The sequence below is a fragment of the Oryzias latipes genome, chromosome 16, assembly GCF_053564925.1.
Source record: "Oryzias latipes strain Hd-rR chromosome 16, Olatipes_Hd-rR_3.1".
NCBI classification, from domain to species: Eukaryota; Metazoa; Chordata; class Actinopteri; order Beloniformes; family Adrianichthyidae; genus Oryzias; species Oryzias latipes.
Genome location: NC_136252.1, coordinates 27,730,134 through 27,755,205, shown reverse-complemented (window position 1 = coordinate 27,755,205; position 25,072 = coordinate 27,730,134). Strand labels below are relative to the sequence as shown.

General features: G+C 40.5%; 1 protein-coding gene across 1 annotated transcript in view; it reads left to right on the top strand.

The window, feature by feature from the left end:
- LOC101155716 (mannosyl-oligosaccharide 1,2-alpha-mannosidase IA) overlaps window positions 1-25,072 on the top strand; it is a 187,785-nt gene that overhangs the window by 1,577 nt on the left and 161,136 nt on the right. The window lies entirely within an intron of this gene.

Sequence of the window (25,072 nt, the reverse complement as noted above, 5' to 3'; positions counted from 1 at the left end):
GTGGGAGGAAATGATCACTTAAAAACAATGCTTTTATTCTGAAACAAAAATCTTTAAAGCCACATTACTTATTATTTTGAAAAATCGTAATTGCTGAGTTGCTGTCAGAATGACTTTTCTGCTGGTTGGGTCATCCTTGAATTTCTTTAGAGGGGAGACTAATATCCTGGATGATTGGTTCTGACCTTGAACACCCAAAAAGTTTTTATTTTTTTTTGTGGGCCACATTTGTTGAATAGGATAAGGGGTAATTTCCACAGAGCGGTCGTTGCTGTATCACCTCAGTCTTCCTCACTCTGCTGCCTGCAGATAGGACTGCATTCTCAGGCTCTCTGGCTGCATCAGCTCTCCAAGCTGCAGCGTGCAAGCTTTTATTGAGCCCCGTGGCACCAATAAGAGCTCTGGAGTGGGAGAGTTTGTGGATCACACATCTGTACCCACTCAAGGCAAATCAGGCAGCGAGAAGTGGATGTGGGGGGTGGGTTGGAAGTGCGATAAGGCCAGTAGCTGGCAGGTCTGTTGCAGATGGGTTTCAGCCACGGCGTGTGACACGGATAAGTCCTGTTGTCAGTCTCACTTCCAGCCTGGTGTCATCCTGTCGCGCTGCTCCACACGCCTCGTACCCAAAGGTGATGCGCTGCACAGTGACTGAGGTGTCAAAGGACGTGGGGTCATTTGCCCCCTTGTGCCCTGAGCTGCACTGACTCATGGTTCGTCTGCTTGATGCTCTTTCCATGAATCTCAGCGGGACTTTGCTCGCTTAGTTTTTTCAGTTGAGCTATGCAAAATCTGGTTGAAATTTTTTTCCCACTCTACTTTCTTAGCCTATTTCTGATGCATCATAAGTAATGCAAATGCTCACCCAGTCCTTTCTGTGTGTCCTGCTTCTTTGCTGCTGTTTTCCCATCATCCTTTATGTTGGCGCTTCTGCTGAAACTATTTACCAATGTTTCCACCATTGACTTTCAGTGGGGCTGATATACTGTATTTTTTTAGACTATAGGTCGCTCCGTATAAGTCGCAGCAAAAAAAAAAAAAAAAGCATAATAAGAAAACAATCTTGTACTTAAGTCGCAATGGAGTATAAGTCACACTTTTGGGAGGAAAGCGCAAGGCTACTGAACAAATTCATGAAGCCTGGCGTGTGTGTTTAGTCTCATTGCTACATGGAAGCATTGACGGTATTAGTTACAATGCACGAAAGACACAGATGATGTTGAAAGATCCAATTTCTTTACTTTGAAGGGCTATACAAAACCATCAGTAAACACATCTGTATGTCTGGGTTCATGAGATCATTCTTTTTTTATTTTTTTATTTTTTTCTTCTAAGTGAGGTTTATCTTCTACTGCAGCAGCTGTGTTGGAATGATGACACTTTCAGCGGCACTTCTGTCTCTCTGTAACCCAGTTTAATGACTTGCTGTCCCGCATTAGTTCAAGGAAGAAAATAAGAACAATAAAGTTTCGATGCAAACAAGAAAAATATCAAAGTTCAGGGGAACGGTGAGATTCTCCTCCATGTTTGTTTCTGCGTTGATGTCTGTAAATACTGATGCACACATCTACAGTTCTCCCTAGCGGGCAATCCTTTGTTAGTGGGGAAAACGACGAATATATTTATTAATATATTATATTTATTTTTTAAAAGTGACATACAAGTCGCACCCCCATAGCTACGCAAAAAAAAAGCAACTTATACCCAGAAAAATATACGGTGTGGAGTATTTCTGTCCGTTTTTCCCTCCTTTGTACTGCAGCCGGTGTTTTCAGACGCTAAAGCAGCTCTGTAAAAACAGGCGGTTTTCTTTCACTGGAATGCAGACCGAAGGACCCCCCCCCCCCCCCCAAAGCCAACAAATAGGGTCTGGTCCATTGAGGGCCTCAATGCCGAAGCTGTGAATGGGCATAGTTTTTCCTCAAATGCCAAAAACAGGAAAGTAGACTACCCACCGTCTCCCTCTGTGTGTGCATCCACTGCCAAGACAGGGTGAACCAGAGGACAATGACTGCCCGATCACAAATAACAAATGTTAAAAAGCAGCCCTTGAGATACCAGCAAATGGTGCCAGAGTTGCCTAGGCGCTGGATACCTTTTCCAGAAACTCCTCCTGCTTAAATCCTTCTCTGCCAAAGTCCACAGTGGGATAAAAATTAAAGTAATTTTCCTTTCAGCCTCCCATTTGTAATCCTGTGATGTTGCTGCCGTCTGTGTCGCCTGCTTGCCTCTGCTGCTGCCTCAATGGCTTTGGCATATGAGGTTGGATGGAGGGAACTGCACCACAATAATGCATGCTTGGAGCCAAGAAGTGTGTGTTTTCTCTTGAACTTTTTTCCCCCTTCTTTTGGTGATGTTTTTAAGGCTACAAGTTGGAGTGGTGTAGAAGGGGACAGCATCAATTGCAGAGCAAAGAGGACATCAGTGAACGATGGGAGCTGTGCTGCTTGGAGGGCTGACTCTCCAGATCTCTCTTCTTGGCTGCACATCGCATGCATCAAATGAGGAGTGTTCTTTAAAGAGCTGGAGCTGCAAACGCCCCAGATTGGCATCCTCCTTTGTCTGATAAATGTTTAACAGATATGCTGGTGCAATCAAACGCTTGTCGCCGCTCAGGGACATTGAAGGGCTCTGATGTGGCCTCGAACACCCGATGCATTTGAAGGGAGCAAAGGTAATGCAGGGAGGAGATGGAGCCGACAGCTGAGCACTGCATTTTCTTCATGCACAGCCTCCTCCAGTGGAGCTGTGAAAGGCTCATTTTGTTCTGTGTGTGCTCTGCTGGTCAAAAGCTTGAAGATGAATGCGACAGGTGACGGCTACAGTTTGGAATGTTGACAGTTTTCTGAGCCCACCAGGGGCCCGTACCAAGAAGTCAGGCAATTTCAGGCGCCAGCTCTGGATTTTTACAGTCGTGTAGCTGGCCCTCTGCTTATAGAGCTGTGTCACCATAGCAACCTAAGTTTAAAGCCTTATGTGCAATTAGGAAGCTTAAAAAAAAAAATCTCACCATCTGATCAATGAGTTATTTTAGTTGCTGCACACCTCCAGCACAGTCACTTTAATAAGGCGCTCGGTGGCAAATGATCAGACGGGTTTGTGCCGTCTTGATGTGGCAGTTCTGTTGAGCTCATCAGTTCACGAGTCCAAAGAGTCACCGCTAACCAGAAGCTAGAGGTGCTGTTTCATCTACAAACAGAAACCATTACAGCGAGCGCTTCTCTGAGAACATTCATGTGATTTGACTGTTGCAACGAGAAGGAACACGTCAGTCGTCCGACGGCCGTAAAAGTTCAGATGTTGTTCAAAGACCCATTCCCATCATCTTTTGAGCCATTTTAATTATGATTGTTGTTTTGCTGAGATTTGAACCATAAATGTTTTTAGGCTGTTTTCTCTCCATATATTTATTGCTTGCATCAATAGCTTTGTCAATTAAAAAAAAAAAAAAACATCAGAAAAACTTGTGCATCTTTTCATATTAATTTAAACTGATTTTAGCTGGAATTTTTTACATGATGGTTTTAGGCAGAAATGGCTGGGGAAAGAAAAATGGATGAGAGCTTTTATTTTACTATAACTGTAACCAAACCAAAACCCAGCTTCTAACCATCACTTCTAAACATAAAAAAAACAGTTGTGTCAAAGCCAATGGGGAAGAAGAATAAAACTCTTCCCAGACTGCATGAGCAAACATGCTGCCAACGTCTTTAAGTTACACAGAGCTTCACTGTGCAAACAAAGTGTTAAAAGTTAACAAGCAACCGGCAGCTGAGTTAGTCTGCAGAATTACAGCGAGCAAAGGACCAATGTTAACAGAAGTTACAACTTCAGGCTGATGAAAGGCTAATGGGGGCAAGCTGCTCACACTGCAGTCATGGGGTGACCCTGCAAAGCAGGTGAGTGATGTGCAGGCCGGTTCAAGCGTCTCTGACACTCGTCCAGTCAGTCGATGCAGAAGAAAGAAATGCGTGTCCCGCCAATTACAATCCATTCAAATGAGAATCCTGTTGGAATGTTTGAGGCAGGCATGGAGACTAAGACTGCAGTATTTAATTGTGTAATTGTGTTTGGATGTTAAGCGACTGAACTGTTGTCGTCCCGCACGCACAAAAGTAACGCACACCCTCAGAAAAGGGTGTTCTTGTAGTTTTGTCAGAAACCCCTCAATAGCTGTAATGACCAGCGAGCTTGTGACTTTCTGAGTAAAATGCAGCCATTAAACTGGCCCCTGCCGGCTGGCGGAGGGTGCCGTGACCTCCCTCCGACCTCGTCCTCCTGCTGCTGCCTCTGCTCTGAATCAGGTGAGCCAAACAACCTTCAGAAACTCTGGGAAATGGCCTCCTGTTGAGAGGGGAGAAAGAAAGGGAAGATGAGCAAAAATGTGAAGAAAAGGCGAACTCTTCCCTGGTGTTCCCCAAGAGCTGGAACGTTTGTGTTTTTCCCGTGCGCCGCCGTGGCTGTGCAAATGTCAGCTGCTTGTGTTTGGAGTGTGAGCCCATCGCTGTCTTTGGTGTGTTTATGTGAAGGAGTGAGCTGCCAGGCCAGCTAGAAATTGATTTACTGTGTAAGTCGATGGCAGCAGAGGCGGATATCATCGGCTGCTCAGTGCTGCTTGGCATTGATGCAGAGCTTCTCTGCCACACAACAAGCAGTGGACGTCTCATGTGCTCAATTTTCACCAACTTGTACAATCGTTTTAATGTTTGTAAAGTTTTGCGTCGTTTTTTTTCATTAGAACACTTGATATTTTTCCTTAGAAAATGGAAAGTGATAACTGCAATATGGATCTCTCTTAAATTTGAGTTCTATAAAGCCCTACTTTGATTTCAGGTTTCTTACGTCAGCATTCTTTTATATTTGGGTTTTTATGGTTTTGTTTGGACATTTTTGGTGTTTCTGTTTTTTTATCTGCCTTTTTTTAAAAATATTTTCATGGTTGTCATTTTAGCAAAGTATTTGTCTTCCTGGCCATTTATATTTCTAGAAGGTTAGCTTTAATTAGGAAGTAGTTCTTCTTACAAGTTTTTGGTGTGTGCTTTTATTACTTTTCGACTTTACACTCATTTAGAACCTATGTCTCCGCTGGCCCTGAGGAGTAGATCATATGACCACTAAATGCAAAAGCATCTTAAAGATCTTGGCAATTAAAAAAAGCACAAAAAATATTAGGAATCCAAACAAATTTCCTGAAACCATAAGTCATAATTCCAAGAAAAAATACAATTCCTTATTACTGACCTTTTCCAATATCCAGTTTGTTTCGTTTTTAACATTTGGAAGCACTGGAAATAATTTAGTTTTTTCTGCATTTAAGGTTCTGGGGAAACTACATTTTGTTTTTCAAAATGTAATGCAATTACTTCTTTTTTACTTTTCTAATTGTCAAGATCTTTGTTTTTGTTGCGAGTTTGTTTTAGATAAACTGACTTTTGCTTTACTCTACAGAGGTCATTTATCTTCTTCCGTTTTATCCCTTTTGGGGTCACGGAGCCTATCCCTACCACTTGCAGGTGAAGGCAGGGGACACCCTTGACAGATCGCCAGTCTGTCGCAGGGCCACAATCACAAATCCATTCATTCACACACTCACACCTATGGACAATTTAGAGTTTCCAATTGACCTATGGAGCATGTTTTTTGGACAGTGGGAGGGAGCCGGAGACCCCGGAGAGAACCCACGCATGCCCAGGGAGAACATGCAAACTCCACACAGAAAGGTGTTGATGTTCTGTTTCAGGACTTGAACCGGGGGCCTTCTTGCTGTGAGGCAAGAGTGCTAACCACTGCGCCAGCGTGCAGCCTCTACAGGGGTCATTATTACAAATTAAACAAAAGCCCAGCAGATGAGTTAGTTTTTCCTCCTCAAACCATTTTAATTGTTTTTAATTAAGCACGTTTTAGATTACACCATGTTCAAACACGGTCATGATGATGGATTTTAGGTGACTAACACTTTAAGATTGTGCTCTTGTACATCAATAGTCGATCTATTTCCGTCATGTATTAGAAGCTGCTTTGTTCTGAGGCTAATGATTGTGTTCCTCAAAGTGTTTTATGACAGCAGGAAGCTGGTATTCAAGGCTGCTGGTCAGGCGAGGGCATGCTTTTAAGCCGACTTTGAAATGATGCTGTCTGCCCTGATCTCATGCTTGATTACGTGCAATTATAATCTTATTTAGTCCCTGCTGTCATCTCGCCTAAAAGATTGCATGCTGATGGGATGTTTTATTGTTAAATCTTTGCAGCAATGTCTCTTGCTGTGTTCTGACTTTTTAATGATGTGACTTTGCACAGAAACGGTGAGAGCGGTGTTGGATGGAGGAGGCCTTTGGACTCTAGAGTCTAAAGCTATTGCGCCTGAAGTGCCAAATTTTCTTAGCTTTAAATGGAAAAGAAGCTAAATGTTACAAATCCAAAGGCTTTCTAATGTACTGTGACTGCAGTTTCCTGTTCTGACATAGGCATAGGGAGATTTATAAAGCTAACATCCGTGCAGACTGACCAGCTCTCAAAACCATCAGTGAAATATGGATCAATATCTGCACAGGATCAACATGGATTGTTTTGACTTGTTCAATAAACATTATTGTGACGCATTGTTCAGCTACTTTAAAACCTTTAAAAAAAAAAACTTTAAATACTGTGTTCTTCTACAGTCTTAGGCTTTGAAATGAAGAAACTCTTTTTCACAACTGTTTATTTTTTCCCCCCACACCATTTTCAGAAATCAGGTTATTCCATTTTTAATGAGCAGAACTCTCCAGGTTTTTTTTTTTTTTAATGTATATATTGAGGTCAATACTTTCACACAGTCATTTCAAACTTTCATCCTATTATCATTGCCTGCTCCTAAAGTACAGATTTAGATGTGTTTAAGGTATATGTAGTTGGTAAGGATTTTTATCCATGTTTTTAAGCCGTCCACCTTTAATGGAAGCCAATGGAAATGCCTGTTTGGTGTTTTCCTGTCTCTGTGGCCTTTTCAACACTTTGCAGACGTTTCTTATTCTATGTATTTAATAAAGGGGCAATGCATACACAAAACAGTGTGAAGTGCTCTTAAAAAAGAGAAACTTCTGTAAATACACAGGATTATATAACCTTAGCTAATTTTCATCCTCTGTCCCATGCTGACCATAGCCAACCACCAAGCGACCGCGGATGCAATAAAATGAATAAAAAATAAATTATGAAAATCAAATTACATGAAATAAGCTTGCATAACATTAACATAACAGAGTTTAAAAAGGTTTAAAAATCCTAACTTCCCCTCGGTATACATCCTAAACCTCTCCTAAATCAGAACAATACTATGACAACTCTGACCCCCCCCCCCCCCCCGGTATTGTTTTATTAATTTTTCTTTCCTAAACAAAAGTCAAGTTATGGCATTTTTTTCCATTCAGTTTTGCCTTAAAGACCCACTAAGAAAAGTGTTTATTAACATGTTCTTGTGGCGTTTTTTTTAATGTAAAAAGAAAATGATTGGATTCCTGAGTAGTTATTCAAATTTATGTGAATCAGGAGCAGAATGGAAAAAAAAATTGCGGTTTGAAAAAGATGGCATTTGATACGTAGAAAATCCCCTGGGCGGGCCACAAACTCCCTGCTCCACTCCATTCCGATGCATCCACTTGTAGCTAAAAAAAATTCAATGATATCTGTTTTCCTAAGCTGGATAGCTCCAGTAATGCTCCCCATTTATGTTGCACCGCTAAGGTTAGTTTTGGCTTTTGAGTGGATGTAAGTTGGTGGGAGAGCGTGTAAATAAAGCTCTAAGCAACGGGGGAAGAAAAGGGTGGGGCGAGTTCATTTTTTTTTTTTAATATTTAGCTAAAAGCAGTATAATCCTAATGAAGACCACAGGGAACACTTTTAAAAAGGCTTAAAAGATGATTTGAGTGGGTCTTTATATACGAAAGTGTGTTTGTCTGCAGTTCAGGAGCCCATGTTTACTATAGCCTGCAGGTATTGCATCAGCTGCCAGTAAAAACAGAGGCCAATGTCCCAAATCCCTTTTTTTTTTTTTGACCCCTGCTCAAACAAAGCAGCAAGTGTGGTGATTTCTGTTTTACTCCCGTTTCATTCTCCTGGCTCCTAAACCCTTCATCCACTGTCACTCTCTTCATCCAGTAAACATCCTTTATTGTTGGGATGCTGCAGTGAGGCCAGTCTATCCTGAGATCTCCAGCAGAGCTGAATAAAGTGTCATTGTGTGCATGTGTCTTAATAACCGTCATCTGACAGCCTGTGATTACAGTGAATTTTTAGTGCAACTTCCTCCTCTTGTTGCTCCGGCATGCTCACTTTCACAAGCCTGTCAAATTTTTTCTTCTGATTTATAAATTGTGCGACAGCCACTTGAAAAAGTCCTTGAAGTAAAATCTTGCTTTCTTGAATATTTTTTTAGTGGTCATATGCGTGACTTTCTCCTTCCAGTGACATGAGATTCCCTGCAAAGACACATTTTAGACAAATTTAAAAAAAAAATGTTCAGACTTTCTGGAGACAAAGATGTCATCCAATAATATCTGAACAAATAAAACTGCTTGTCACTGATCTTTTTTTTTTGCGTGTGGAGAACTCTCATGTTTTTCTCTCTAACAGTCTGTCAGTAAACCCACAAAAATGCAAATCTGCTGTGGATCTATTTTTTTACCATCCCCCAGACATTTTTTTTTTCTTTTTTAGGACAGACATTAAAGTGTCTACAGATGGCCTTCTTTTTCCTGAACACTCTTCAACTCTTGTCTGCTGCATGGAATTTTCCAGACCACTGTTACCCCCTCCACCTTTTCTGTTTGGCTTTGCCGCTCATGTGGATTCAAAAAACAGAAAACAGAAAAAGGAAAGAGTGGCCTAGATCCAACCAGCAGACGTTTTCAGCCCCTTGCTGAGCTCTACATGCCTGCCTTTATGCTTGCCTAATTGGTCAGAAACAACATGCGTGGCTGTGCTTACAGGAGAATAAAACTTATATTAGAAAAGGCTGGGGGACCTGCCCTGACCCGACCCTGTTCAGCTCCTCCCCTCAACTTTTGTTAATACTTTTTCTTTTTCTTTTGTTCTTATTCATATCGGCTCGTCTCGGATGATATTTGTTTCTCTATTTTCCTCCCTGATGCTTGGCATTGTGTGGCCCCAATCATCTTTCCAGCCAACCATCTCCAGAGAGGCAGAGCTGCCGGCTTGTGTCGCAGCTGATTGGCCCGTCTTCATTTTTTATTGTTTTGTGACACGGTTTCGGCTCGCTTTCAAAATGGCTGAAAAGCGCTGATGAGCCTTTTGACCTACAATCTAGGCGGATCCCCATAGACAGCTTTTCATGTCGAGGCTTTTACCAAGGCAGATCAGGTTTTCATTAGGAGCTGCGGTTTTGTATGGAAAGCGTATCAGACGGTTTTTCGGTCGACTCGGTGGCGGCTGGTTTTCTTTGGGCTTAGAGGAAATGGCGTTTCCCCCTCGGGATTTTTCTCCTTGATTTGGCATCAGCAGGCAAATTGCCATTAATTAGCAGCATGCTTACATGACCATTTTAGCCGGAGCGGGGTGTATTTGTTCATTATTATCGCAATTAAGTCCCCAATCAAATGGCAGCAATGGTGCTTTGTGCTCATTAGGGAGCCATATAGATTTTTCTTTTTTCCATCAGGGTTGGATGATGGGCTAGATGGATAATTGCAGTTTTCATCCACATGTTTGCAGAAAAAAAGGGGAAAAAACAAAACAAAGAAACCTGATTTGAAAGATTTCAGTGAGCTAATAATCACATTTATTGAGTGAGAAATGGTTAAGATGTTTAATAAAAATATTTAGCGAAACTGACTTTTATTCATACAAAACAGAAAATTAAGCCTAAAGAAACATTGTAAGAATATTTTTTATTCATACAAAATGTAGAAATGTAAACAAAGTAATTTGGCAAGAAATATTTGTCCAACTATAAGTTTTTAAGATTAACACAAAGACATTAAAAATGTATGGAAAACAATTTACAGGAATAATACAAAACAACTGAAAAAACTTTATAACAGCTGGAAACTTTGGACCCTTAAAGTGTTTAGCATAATTGAAATTCTAAAACAGTCCAAAAATAGTTCAAAACTCTTGTAAAGAGGATATTCAAATGTTTGACTGCAGTCCTTTTGCAAATTATTTTACACTTTTATTTCACATTTCGGTTAAAGCGTCGACTAAAATTTCCACCAAACTGAGCTGAGTTGACCTTTGAGGAAGATGAGAAAGAACAATCCTTGTTGGTTTTTTATGTCAGCACCTCGGTTATTCCTCCGAGGAGGGCAGATGGGGATGTGCTGCGGTTCAAAAACAGGAAATGGGTGTAACCCCACTTTCAGAATAGACTGTCAACGGTTATCAGAGAACTGCAGATGTTTCTTTTAGTGTCATTGGACATTTCAGTATTCTTTCTTGAACTGCAGGAGTTTGTAAATTTAAAGTCTTTGTGGTTTATGTAAACTCAAACAACAGTTTCTACAGATTCAAAATGTGAGAAAACTGCTACAAACTTTCTATTTATTTATTTATTTATTTATTTTTTGCTTACCTTGGTTTTATTGCTTTTGCAAATGTAAAAACTTGCACCAGGTGAAAAAAGCTGAAGTAAAAATCAACACACATAAAATATTCAAACGTGCTGTAAACCTTTTTGGTACTTTGACAAGTTCTTAGTTTCTTAGTGATAAGGGGGGGTGTGTTATGAATGATTAAAAAAATATATCTGTGATCTCATTTTATCAGTTAGACTTAAAAAAAAACATTACCTTAAAAGGAGAAGTTGGATGACTGACCATGGTGATTGGTTCCATGGTTTTCTTTCTTGCCGCTTTATTTGCTTCACTGCCAATTCAGGTGAAAGACTGAACCTTTTGGCTATATGTGCTCCTGAATTAAAGCCGCTTTGTCTTTTTGTTATAGTTGGCTGAGTCTTTTTTTTCTTTTTTTATAAGCTAGGCATGCTCAGCAAGGCATGCTGTTTTAAGTGTTTGGGGTTTGTTGTCTTACATTCATGTTGTGGTTGTTGTTTCTCTCGCGTTGAGAATATTTGGCTTCTCTCCACTGGATAAATGTTTGCTGGAGACAAACCACATCATTGTCTTAGTTTTATGATGAATTACAGTCTAAACAGAAAAAAATATCCTTTTTTTGCTGCACTTCTGACATTTCTTCTGACCTGAAAACATTCAAAATCCTCAATGAATCAGCAACAGTTCACTGCTCTGAACCGGTCAATCCGAAAATCAACCAATACAGGTCACTAGCTAATCTGTGAGGTTTGGACTTTGAATTTTTCGAGTGATAACAAACATGGAAAGTAAATTTTTAACAGATTAAAATATTCAGATATGTTACATTCTCAGTAATTGTCACACTTGTAATGCCACTTACTCTACTGGCAAAAAGAAAGTACTCATTAAAAAAAAAGAAAGAAATGTACTACTGTTTATTGTAAACGTGTCAAAGTGTCAGCTAAAGAGCAGCTTGTGGCTTTGCAGTAGTTGAGCAACAGTTTGACTGCAGGGCTTCCTCCAGTTTTTTTCCTAAATGCAGATATAAACTGGTATAGATGAGAATTATAAAAGAGATGAGTTGATTGTTTACTGCTTTGTGATACAGAGAAACATCTGTGTTTCAGTCAGACTCTGTACATCCTGATCTAACATAAGGGAAGTACAACAGGTCAAACTTCAAACTCGCTGAGTTTTTTTTTTCTTGGCTATGCTGCAGCGTGACTTTTATGCTGTCATGTGCGTTGAGTGTTCATTAAGGACTAACAGATGTTTGACCGTTTTCTCTGAAAGTTATTGCCACAGTTGTCAGTACAATAAATGAATCCTTGTGCCAACATGAAATGTAAAGCATCTGTGTGAAGGCTTTTATTCTGGAATATCTGGTCTTTTTTTTTTAAGTTCTGAAATGAAAAACAGACTGTCTGTATGTGTTCTTGAGACATTTGTAGTTCAAGTGAAAAAGGGGCCTTCTATTAATTTTCCAGTGACCCGTATCTAAAGAGCCAAATCTCCCAACATCAGCAGTGTGGGATCGGAATAAAGCGGTGCGGTTGTGTCTGTTTGTGCTTTAAATATTTGTGTCTGTGATGCTCTAAACACAAATTGCTTGGGGAGCTTTAAGACCCACTGAGGCTTTACAAGAGGTGACTTCATGCTGACTGAGGGAATGAAACTCGACAGGACCATTCAACGTCAGTTACTGATTCTGCTTGTTGTGTTTATTTTTGGTTACATGAAAGCATAAAGTATGCCTTCGCTTTCTGTTGTTTTGACACAAAAACAATCCTGAGATGCATCTCGACTTTTGAGGCAAGTTAATGCTATTATGTGTAGTTGGAAATGGATGCCACCCTCTGAAGACGCACACAATGCCCTCTGAGCAGTTTTTTCCCCAAGCAAAAACATTTGCCTACAATAGAAAACTCATCTGCAGTATTTCTTTCAGCCGTGTGTCATCAATCCTTTTCCCAGCTGGGGTTCAAGGAGTGGAGAGAAAAAAAGGAAAATGTACATAAAGCTTGTGCTGCCCATTTCTTCAAATATATTTCTTGACGATCACCTCTTATTCTCTAAATCCTTCAAAGTTGCAAATTCTTTCTTGAAAGACCCACTCAGACCAGTTTTTGATCCCAGTAGTCTTTTAATTATGATTTTTGCCTTCCCCCCCCCCCCTTTCTTTTAGCCACCAACCTGTGTCGTTTTCTAGGACAGAATGGCTCGCTATATTTCTGAGCCAGATGTCAGCTCAGCCGGGGAAAACAAAGACATACATGGATCTATTTGTCTACAAGCGGATCCATTAGATTGGGAGCTTGTGGCCCGCCCAGCAAATTTTCTACATCACAAATACTCTTTTTAAAAAAAAAAAAAAAAATTGTATTTGCTCCTGATTTACAATGATTAGAATAAGTAAATACTCATAAATGCAATTTTAAGCTACATTTTCTTAAAGCATGTCCACCATCCTGCAGAAAAATGCCACAAGAACATGTTCTTAACACCGTTTTCATCAGAGTGGGTCTTTAAGGCTGTTTTTCTCAATGTTTTCAGAGCTCCAACAGGACTGCAACGCCATATACTCAGGAGTCACATAATTGAAAGGAGGCCAATTTGTTTTTAGGGTGGTAAATGCAGAACTGAACCTAAAATGTTAACAAGTCTATAGCAGCTTACGGAGCGGAAAAAAGGGGAACTGAAACACACATCAGGCACGAATGGAGCAAGCTGACAGTTGGGTTGGAACACTGACAAAAACCACTGTTCATTCCACAGAAGTGTTTCCCCTGAAAACACTTGCAGAGAGCAGAGTGATTTCATTTTCCTGTGCTGAGGAAGTCACAGCACACAAAAGGAAATTATGGATTTTTGGCATCATCGTTAAGAGTAGCAGAAAAGGTGTACAGATAACAGAGTATTATCATAATAATGTAATTATCAAGTCCATGTGGAGTTTAAACCCATATTTGTTTTTAGTCGTGTTCATTGTTTGCTTCACTCTTTAATAACATCCCAAATGGTAGACGGCTAAGTGATTCATTTTAAACTGATATCGATTATAAGACGACGCTATTGTAGAAAACAGAAGGCGAATGCTTTTAACTGTGGTGCACAGCTGCCCAGCTCTGGTCCATGGGATTTACCCACCCTGCTTTTCTTCTGCTTTAATTTTAACTGTTAACCAGAAAGTCTATAGTTCTATTCCTGGCCTCTGCTCTTTTACATATTAGGCAATGCAAAAAAAATCTGAAAGAAGAGGTTTTTCGGAGCAAAGGACGATCATCAGATCAAACAAGTGGTTGGTACATCAGAACGGTCAGACCGGGAGTATTTAACTTCACACTATACCCCAATACTAGAGCCATTCAGGACTTTATCAGTGAACTGTTGGATGAGAATAGAATAAAACTTTATTGATAAAACAACCGGAGCGTGAGATTGACAGGCGGATCGGAGCGGCGTCCGTAGTTATGCGGTCGCTGCGGTCGGAGGCCCCAGGGAAGACCCAGGACACGCTGGTGAGACTACGTCTCTCGGCTGGCCTGGGAACGCCTCGGGGTTCCCCAAGAGGAGCTGGAGGAAGTGGCTGGGGCGAGGGAAGTCTGGGCATCTCTGCTTAGACTGCTGCTCCCGCGACCCGGTCCCGGATAAGCGGAGGAAGATGGATGGATGGATGGATGATAAAGCAATGGGAACATTATGTTGTTACCATAGCTGTAATAAAAACAGTAGATCATAACAAAAAGTTTCAAGTGTCTGAGACGTTGTAGTCGAATAGCTGACAGGAAGGAAGATCTGCCGAAGGGCTCCATGCTGCAGGGAGGTGTTAAAATCTCTGCCTGAATGAGCTGCTCATGCAGAGGACGTTGATGAAGATTTTCCATCCTGGATTCCAGTTTCTGTACCATCGTCCTCTCACCCGCCACAATCACAAACTCTAGGTGACATCCCCGATTGAAGCTGGATCTCTGCACCAGTTTGTTGATCCTCTTCCTGTTCCTGTCGGTGCATCCAGCAGTTCACTCTGTGGCAGAGGGCAGATGCAACAACGGCATCATACAAAATTCTTTTATAGAACTGAAAACTCTTCAAAAAGACCCCAGTCACCCCTGTGATCTCCAGTAACTTCTCTGGTAGCATTTTGTTGCTTATCGACAACAGCTGATCGTGTAAACAATGCACCCACAAACCACCTTAGACCCAGAAAGTGGTGGAAAATGGGGTCCAACAAGGGGAAGCAAGCACGCCACTGCACTCATTAGATGTAAAAAAACAAACAAACCCCCCACCCCCACAAAAACAAATAAGCTAGTATGGAGCTAACTGCTTACCGGTTGGAAAGAAAATGAAGTTGTCTATTTGATTTAGTAAATCTGAGGAATTAAATGCTTGGGTCAGAACAGATTACAACAAACTGAACTTGGCAGACTTGATCACAAACTTGGAAGTAGATGCCAGATTTCTGTCATGTGACTGTAGCTTTAAACTTTTTCCTTCGTCCTTAGAAACTCCTGATTTCTACCTGATCTTTTATGCCTCATTCACACTGTGCTTGTGATGCGTGTCCAAGATTACATGTTGAGCATATAGTGTGCGCATATAGTGTTGACACTGGACTGTTGCTACCTGATATGAAAGACTTGGTGGCGAATGATTCCAGTGGGGCTATTATTAATTTCTCCTCCATGATCAATCTTCAAATGGTTGGCACTTAAACATAAATTACAAGGGACACCCTCCATACACCACTATCAAATCAGAGTCCCTGACTGGTCAAAGTTCAACTTGGTTTAACTTTCAACGTGTTCAGTAAATTCCAAAAACAGTCATAGAAAAGTCGCAGTGACTCGTGAACTTGGGCTTTGAATGTGGAAGCCCGAAACACATTTCTATAGACTTGTCATTGAAAGTGGTTGGTTGAACGCGGGTTCAAGAGGCCAGTGTGAACGTAGCTCTAGATGCTCAGCTTTATTCCTATATCAAATACCATTCCCCATATTCTAACTAACAGTGAGGATGCATGCAAGCAAAGTTGCACCAACCGTTTCATTGCAGCTTCATTTACTGAACTCTTTTGGTACCACATGTGGTTTGATACCTAGATGGAATCAGGCTGACAGTTGTAGCTTCACAGAGTAAACTGAGTTTGAATTTCATGTTTACCATGACTGTGCCTTTGCAGGAAGAGCAGAGCCAGTGAAAACATTTGGGTGTCTAATGTGCTCCCCACGTTTTACAGCTTTTGATAAAACCACATCCTACAGCTGATCTCTAACACTTGAGCGTTGCACACTGTGTTACGTCTGTTTGGGACCATTCCATTTTTGGAGGTTATCTTGGGGGACACACTGGGAGATTCATCTACCCCTCCCTGTGCAATGAACTCATTTGTGCAGTGGGCACATTAATCATTTATGGCAACGGTGAACTAATGGGAGTTTCGGCTTTCTAGTCGTATGCCTCTTCTTCAGTGTCTTCCTCCAGCTTTATTTCTTTTGCAGCCTCCTTGCACGTTTTTTTGGATCCCTTTGTCATCACCCTCTCTGCGTCTCTGTCACTTCTGTTCCCTCCTCATTTGTCTTTTCCAATCTGACTCCGTGACTTTCTTCTTTCATGTGCTGGCTTGTGTAGAAAGGGCTGTGTTTTTGTTTTACGTTGACAGTTTCATCCACGTCTGCCTGCCTGTCATCAACCTGCACAGTGAAACAGATGAATCCACTGGCAAGTGTTGCTTCTGTTAGAATATTCTGGCAATTCCTACTGATTACGCCAAGCAGATTGCATTTCCAGTTATGGCTGTGATTAAAAAGAGTAATTATATTGTCTTTGTAAAATATGTAATATAACTCAGTGGGTAAATAACAGGATGGAGCTGTGCATTGTTGTGAAGGGTCAGACTGCCTCCTAAACTGCGAGATGCAGCAGGCTGCAGCAAGAGGAAGCTAATTACATAAAACTGTTTAATTAGTTGCTTTCATGGATTTAGTCAGTCTCTGGAATTACAATGATTCTGACACAGTATGGTGTAGCTGGGTCCTGCCTATCTAATGGCAAGCGAAAGTTTCTCTAATCATAACGTGAATGTTCATGCAAATAAATGACTCCAAAATACAGAGCGTCACAATTGCTCTTATGGGTGGATATGGGCTGAAAAATGCACAAATCTGTAGGGGGCACGCATGTGACCTACACAAAATATCAAGGTCGTAGATCGCTCGGTGAGCGCGTAGAATGAAAATAATCATGCACGTTATTATCTATGGCCATCCTGCAGGTGATGGGTTGTAGTGAATACTTGTGTCGTAAACATCCCTTGCATTCAGTATTCCCATGGGGGTCAGTGAGAAGCAATTGTGTGCACTCTACTAATGACTAGAGTGTGGTGTCAGGGCACCATACAACAACATTGCTAAAACATCATTACTCAATCCAACGTGTTGAAACTCACAAAAACTTCACGAAACACTTACCACACGCATGACAATGGTACATTCCATTCCGTGATACCATTTGCGGTGGCCCATAGAGCCTCAAGGTAAACTGCAAGACACATCTCGAGATACAACTGCTCCTGTCAACGACCCTCCACCGCCTGGGCAACCCAAAAACCTGCAGCATTCGTATGGGCTCTACCCACGACACATATGGTAATCAAGGGTAATGTAGGAGCCAAGGTCAAGGAGAGTGTGTTTAGGCGTTTATTAACACAAAAGAAAAAGATGAAGTAGACTGAAGTGAGTCAGTGCCTCCTTCAAACTGTGATCACTAACCTGTCATTGCAACGTTGAATGTGTATCTGTGTTCTCGCCTAATTCAAATGGTGGCCCTAAAGTGCAAATCACATCAACAAATCACTTGACACAAAAATATTTTTACATTTTTGGTTTCTGGAATTTTGTTTTTCTTAAAGTTATTGTTGTGATCTTTAAAATGTTTTTGCAGCAAGTGAATTGTTTTTCATGTGATTTGCACTTCAGGGCCACCGTAGAATCACCACTGGTAGGATGGTTAGTGTTTAGAAACCACAGCAAGATGCGTGTAATATGATGAAGGCAATTTACAGGCCTAATGAGCAGGAGGCTGCTGGGATTATTAACATTTTCCCCGAGATATTTCTGGAGTCACAAACTCTGATGGAAAAAAAATGTGTATTGATTCAACATGCATGGGAAACCATCACAAAATAATCAAAAGTTGCGCCAGTCATTTACTGCATTGGACAACTATAATAGTATGCTTCTTGCTGTGAAACCTCTCACATACTATGAAAGAGAGAACCCAAGCGAAAGAAAAGTACCATCATCATCACTTTGTGCTGGTTGCTCATGGCAACGTCTTTCTCTCTGTACTCTGGGTCCAGCGACGCAGCCAAAGGGGTTTCTGTACAGTAGCATTCTCACAGCCCGTTTCATAAATGTAACCTCCTGCTGTCTACCTGTTTCAACACGCAGAAAGCTGCTGCATGGGGTGCCGGCTGCTGATTAATAGGCAAAATGACTCCCACACAGTTGGATGGTGAAATGCAGACAAAGCCACTCTGGATTAAGAACCGATCCAAGCAAATGCTCTCACTAAGGAGCTAACTTTACATGCAGACATTTTTCCCCCCCGACTATATTCCATTTCCTGTACACTCCAGGCATCAGTGTAACACGAGCCATGCATTGCAGTCTTCTTGAGCAGAAGCTCACTTAATCTAGTGTGACATGTTCTCCATGTAATTAGAGTGCATGGGGAAAAGGTCAAGTGTTCATGCAGCATTCCCATATCCTGCAGGGGGTACAAATGAATTCAGACACATTCCCAGAGACCTGCTTAATGCAAGGCTACAGATTATCTGCCAAGGTCAGATTCATGCTGAAAGTGAAAAAAAAGGGCTATTTATAATTTATTTTTATTGATTTGTTTAAAAAATAGTGGACGTAGAATGTAAATGTCAAAAGGGCTGGAATAACCTAGAAGTGCACTGACCAAAAGAGAGTGGCTGTCATCTGGATAGGGGGTGGGTGATTAATCGATGTGATCAATTATTTGAATTTGTTATTTTAGGTTTATTTTTGGAAAAATTGGGATTTTATTTTCCCAGTACTTTGATTTCCTGGGCCTCTGTTGTTCGGAGTAAGGCTTACCCGCCTCTTTCTCGCAAGGCGTGATCCACCAAAGGCGAGCTTGTTCTGCGAGGACGAGGACAAAAAAATAAAGCTTGTTCCATGAGGTACGCAAGCGCATGCGACGTATTTTTTTTAAATGATACCTTTGGTTTTTCTTAGTAAAATAATGCAATATTTTGACAGGCAAAAAATATGGTACATTTTTTTAAAATATTTTTTATTTATTTTAAATATTCTTCTTGCTTAAGCTCGTGGTAGCTCACAAAAGACCTGCTGCATTCTTAACAAACATTTTTACAGCTTCTATTTAGTTGCACATTGTGTTTGAGCTAATTTCCTAAGAGATGTAAAAAAAATAGTTTTTGTTCAATATATTCTATCACTTGTAATTTTTGTTAAAGAAAGTTAAAGTAGGCAGGAAAAAAACATTTAAACCGGAAATCGAATTTGGTCTGAAAAAAGCTGAGGTTTTATCTTTTGGCCAAATCGCCCAGCCTTACGTTTGGACAAACTTGTCCTTTTGCAGTTGCCTTGAGCGTGGCTGAGTTCATTCGTTTCCATGTTGGCCATCAATCTCTTCACTTTCTCTCCTGGTAACTCCGGTGCTTAGTCAGAGGGTTTGCCATCAACACTAAATTTCAGCACGACTGTTATTTACTAGCACCCTGAGCTGCATGCACTCCCCTCCCACATTTACATCAGGGCTTTGCTTTGGAAAGACTCTCGGTGCCACACCAAGGTGTCTTTGATCACACTTTTTATACTGGACGTATCAGTTCGAGTTCATCGCTGTGATTTGCAAAATTCTTGCTCTTAGCTGTGCTCCTGGAGATCACCCTTCTTTTCTGTGAATCCAAAATTTAGATCTACAAGAAAAGCAGCCTTATATGGGCTGTTATTTCGAAGAATGAAAGTTCTAAGAAAGCTTTACCTAAACCTTTTTTCTGCGTCAAATGTCAGTTTTTTTTTTCATAAAGTCCATTTTAAGACATTTTAGCACCTAATGGTGAAGTACTAGAAGTCCCACTCCGATCATCTTTTGATCTATTTTAAAAGCGTTCCCAGTGGCGTTTTATTCAATTAATAATTCAGATTTTTGCAGGTCACTAATGAAGCAGATTTTCTTTTCTTCAGTAAGGATTTTGAAAGAACAATTTTGATATTTTATGTTGGGACGCAATGTTTGAAATGTTTGAAAAAAACAATTTATGAAATCACATCACATTTCTGAATGCGAAGTGCCATTACTTGCTTGACAAAGAAACGATCAGTTCCAGGCAAGCAGCACAACTATTAAGAGCAGAGTAGAGCATCATTCTAGCTAATCTAATCCAGCACAGACTTTCAAACAACTCCAAAGAGACACATGAATCCTGTCAGAGGCTGCCTGAGCAGCTGGAAACAATAGTTTTCCCATGTCTGCTGCAGGAAACGGGAAGTGGACTCAGCAGAGATCAACAATATCGGTGTCAGCTGCCTGCCTGTGTGGCGTCTCACTGTCATCTTAACGTTCTGCTGTATCAGAGGTCGCCTAACACTCTTCCATACGAAAACAAGCGATGCAGGAATCGGGGAGAAGAATTTCCTGCTGCATTTTTACCCCCATTTCAACAGTCCAACCGAGTCACCCGAAGTGCCTTCTCACCTCCAAACACCTCTTGCAGGAAGTACTGCTGCACTTTATTAGGCAACTTAAAGACAACAGTTTGGATTAATGAATGATCCAAATGGATGTGTGTGCTAAAGCAGCTTGGAAAACCAGAAGTCTTGCTTTGTGTCTTGCTTTCTTTCTGCAATACTGTGCATTCTGGGGGCAACATATAACTGAGGAGATTAAGTTAAAGAATACATTATAAACTGTTAACACTGCGTTTGCATTTACTTTTTGAATTTTATTTGTAGATTGGGGTTGGGAGAAGAATCCTCAGTAATGTGGATTTTTTTCCCTCTTATCTAATATTTTCTGGTGTAATGTGTTAAACATGTGACATGACTAGAAAGGTGAGATGTTTTGACTGCTTCTCACCAATGTGAGAGACTTCAGAAGCTGTGCTTCTATATGTTTCAGGCAGGAAATATGCAACTTAAATGGAAATGGAGGGTTGACTCATTTGCAACAATTTACATACATTTGGTTTCCTGCTTGGTTCTTTACTGGTTTGAAATTTTGATTGGAAGGCAACATAAAAACCTATTTGTTTTTGTTTCTGCATACCTCAATGATATTGCATGTGAGGTCAATAAGCAGTAAAAATAAAATAAAGAAGCATTTGCACGATGTCATGAATCTCTGAAACATGGCCACTTTTAAATCAAAACATCCATTGGGGTTTCCTAAAATTTCCCAGAATCATCTTTTTTTTAAGAAGGCAGACTCTGCTTCATGAATTTTCTTACCACGAAATGAGCTGCTTAGGTATATGATAACCTGTTTTCCTGAAAGCTGCTAATGATCCATTGATCCTTTGGAAGGTCGTGTTGATCCCTGTCACCATCAGCAGCTACACATTTCAGGCAGTAAAAGTTGATCATGTCTGAAGATCAGAACAGCATCATGTTGACTGATCTGTAAGAAGGACATTCTTGCACATTTTCTTTCTTTTTCAAATCTGTGAATGTTGAACTAATTTGTGCGTCATAGAAAACAACGGACCTTTACAAAAGCAGCAGAATTTAAGGATTTATTCAAGCAGACAAGAAACAATCAGGACCTTCAAACTATGTATGTTCAAAGCTTAAAGCTAAGTCTAACATCTTGACAGTTTTAGGTTTAAGGAAAGTATAAATAAAAGGAAACTTCCTATTAACCACCATCACGTTGATGCACACACCCGCTGCATTGATGCTCTGTTCCTACGTGCTTAGAGACCCACTCCAATAAAAATGGAATTTCTGGTGTTTTAACCTGTTCTTGTAGCACGTAGGACATATCGAAAGGAGTTTAATATTAAAACAACCCTTCTGTTTATTTCTTTATTCTAATTGTGATGGATCAGGAGCAGATAAAAAGCTCAGGTTTGTGACTCAGCACCTGCATGCCTGAAGAAATTTGGATGCATCCACACAGACAAATGGATACATTCATTTTCCTCATCTGAGCTGCTATCTGGCTCAAAGCTGTATGGCTGAGTAGCGACGGTATTGCTCGCTGTTTTTTGGTTGTGTTTCAGCCATTAAGCCTATAAACCATATAAGAACTGGACCAAGTCAGGGTCCAACAAAATGAAGTTGGTTCAGTCACCATTTTTTCACGATGTTGTTGGCGCCATGTTGAGCCAGACAACGTCAGACTGCGGTGATTGGACCGAGTCAGTCAGAGTCAACAGTTCTATGGGAACCATAGACGTACATGGATCCAGTCGTGTACCTTTGGATGGGCCACAACTACAAGCGTTTTCAAACTGCCTTTTTTGTGTGTGATCCTGATTCACAAAGATTATTTTTAATAAAGAAATACTCAGAAGTGCAATGTTGAGCTGAATTTTCTTAATATATATCCTCCTTGAGAAAATGCTGTTAAAAGCTGTTAAAACCATCAAAAACACAATTTTCCTCGGAAAAGATCTTGGAGAACTTTGAGTTTATGTGGGTTAAGTGTTTTTTTTTTAATCTTTGCAGTGTGTTTGCATAACTGTATAAACCAGTACCGGTACTCCAAATCTTTTTGCCAAAGTCTTTCAAAAAGGAATCTTGACTCATAAGTGAGTCAAGATTCATAATCTTACTTTCCAGATTTAAAACCGTTTAAAAAATGTGCATACCAAAAAGAAGGGGATGTAAAGCCAAATTTATTTCTGACTGTAAAACACTGTTATTTTGCTCATTTATAAAATACAAATGTGGATGGAAGACTTTTCTTTTAAAAATTATTAGACGTATGCATTTGTAATATTTCGTGTTCTCAGCTGCACAAGCTTGGTTCTCATTTTGATTTCAATTAGGACATTTTGTAAGTGTTTGTGATTGCACAGGATCGTTTAACTATCAAACCACCATTGAGGCTGCACAAAAGACAGGTGTGGATGGTTTCCCACTCACTCAAAAATGCGAGGGCTTACTCCAGAACAGTTCACCTCTGACAAAACTCCAGTTTGGCTGCTGCAAAGAAAAGGCCATGCTTGAAAATCGCTGTGGGGATCAATAAGGCAATTTTCTGTCAGGTCAACGGCTGACACTTGGGTTATTTACTCTGAGAGCGGGAGGGTGGGGGGTAGGTTGTGGCAATATGTTGGTAGACATATTGCCTTGCTTACCAAATCTGTCTGGGAACACCTTAATCATATTAAACAGCTTCTGCAGTGCTGGCAGGAGATGAGTGGGTCAAAGCGTGGATGAAATTGAAAAAAAGAGGTCTGCCTCTCGAGGATATTTATGAAGTTCCATAGGTGGACATCTGTACCCCATCCTCTAATCCAGCCTCTGTTCCATCGCCACCCCCTTCAAGAAAAAAATAGAATCACCAGTGGTGCTCTTAAATGAACATTGGTGACTCCTAAGTGCATGGAAGCAATTATAAAACCTCCACAGTTGAGAAAAAAACAGCAGAGTGTGTTGTTAGTAAAGGCCATATTTTTTCACTTCTCTTTTTTGTTTTCTTTTATTCCCTTGGTTATTTTAATTTATTTTCACATCTACGTTGGTGTTTTGTTTTTTCTTCTGAACCATTGAGCTGAAAATCCACAACTGATGAAAGTTGGTAAAGACCCACTTCAATGAAAGTGGAGTTTTTGGAATTTTGACATGTTCTAGTAGCAATTTTGTCATCATGGAGGACATAACATTGCATTTTAAAGTATTTCTTTAGTCCAATCCTTGTGAATCAGGAGCAGATGGATTAAAAATGCAGTTTGAAAAAGGCATGCAGTTGTGACGTTGAAGCTACAATCGACACGTCTTAAGCTCACTGCTCCGTTCCATTCTGATGCATCCACTTGCAGACAACTGGATCCATTAACGTCTTTGTTTTCTTTGTTCTGTACAGCTGGATAACTTCAATATTGCTCGCCATTTTTGTGAGGGGCTGTAAGCTAGCAGGAGAGAGTGTAAACAAAGGGATGATGGGAAATAAGGGGAGACTTGCTCTGCTCCAATTTTTAATGAACTATTCTTGAAAGTTAAAGTTTTCTTTTTTTTTTTTTGGATAAAATGGCATCATCAAATTTTAAAGACCACTGAGAACAATGCAATAGAACAAAAGATGATCGGAGTGGGATTTAAATATCAAAAATAAAAAACTTTTGGAGTCTTATTTTAACATGAAACAAGAAAAACCCTCTCCCTAAAAAATAAAACAATACAACAATAATTAACATTGGCCATTAAGCCTTGGAAAACACTCTAAAATCCTTTGTCCTTTCACTTTGGCCTCAGATTTCATGTTCATGTCCATTATCTTTCCATGTTCGTGAGCATAGCATTCCCTTGGATTCTATTAAAGCTGTGAGCAGCTGTGGTTTCAGAGGGTCAATGAGGAGAATGTGAACAATGCAAACATGCTACACTGAAACGGAACATTCCGGGGGGTTGATGGTTTTTCTTCTCTATGGATTAGAGAATTCAGGGATTTGTGCGACTTAACAGATCAGTGTGGGGTCTGACGCTGCAGATGTTTTCAGCCAACGGTTTCTCCTAATGAATTGTTGAAGATTATCCACACACGTCCGTCTTCTTGTTGCTTTTACAGTAATGGATCCCAGAGGAGATTCAAAAGGTTCTTGGACACAGTCAACAGCTGTGGAAGATTACAGCTGATCTCCGTCAGACTTCAGACTGAAACGTGAAGATCAGATTTGACGCATACGGGTCTCATGTGCAAATGAGATTATTTAACGGCTGTTTTACGCTTTCAGTGAGTCTATTTATGCTGCATCACAGAATGCAAATTCTAAAATCAATCTCAAAAACTTGAGATGATGCAAAGAAGCACACAATTGTATTTATTATGCATGATAATTAATGTGGGAATGCTGAAATCCAAACAGTAGAGGAGTGGTTCAACCCAATTTTAGGAATCATTTCAAATGAGGATTTGTAAATCTGTGTTCCAGTTTAATCAAAGCTGCTTTTGCATGAATACTTTTTAACGTTTCGTAAAAGTACGGTGCAGCACTGATCACTGCATGCACCCCCTCCCCCCCAACTGGAGCAGGAAGGAGTCAAATAAGGCATCCCTTAGATTGCCTGCCACATGTGTATTGGCTATATCACCAAGCCATTTGACTTTCCGTGCCCAGAAGAAATGTTCTCTGCTGAAGCCCATCTTATTGGCTATTACAGCAGCCAGCAGTGGAGGTGAAGTGGTCCGGTTGCTTCCGGAGGCTCCGCTCAGGAAGATGTGCTTCACGAGGATGGGGTTTGGAGAAAGAGGAGTTCATGTGTTTGCAGATTCCTTAACTGATCACATGGAGACCATGCGTTTCTTTGTCTGTTTGCATC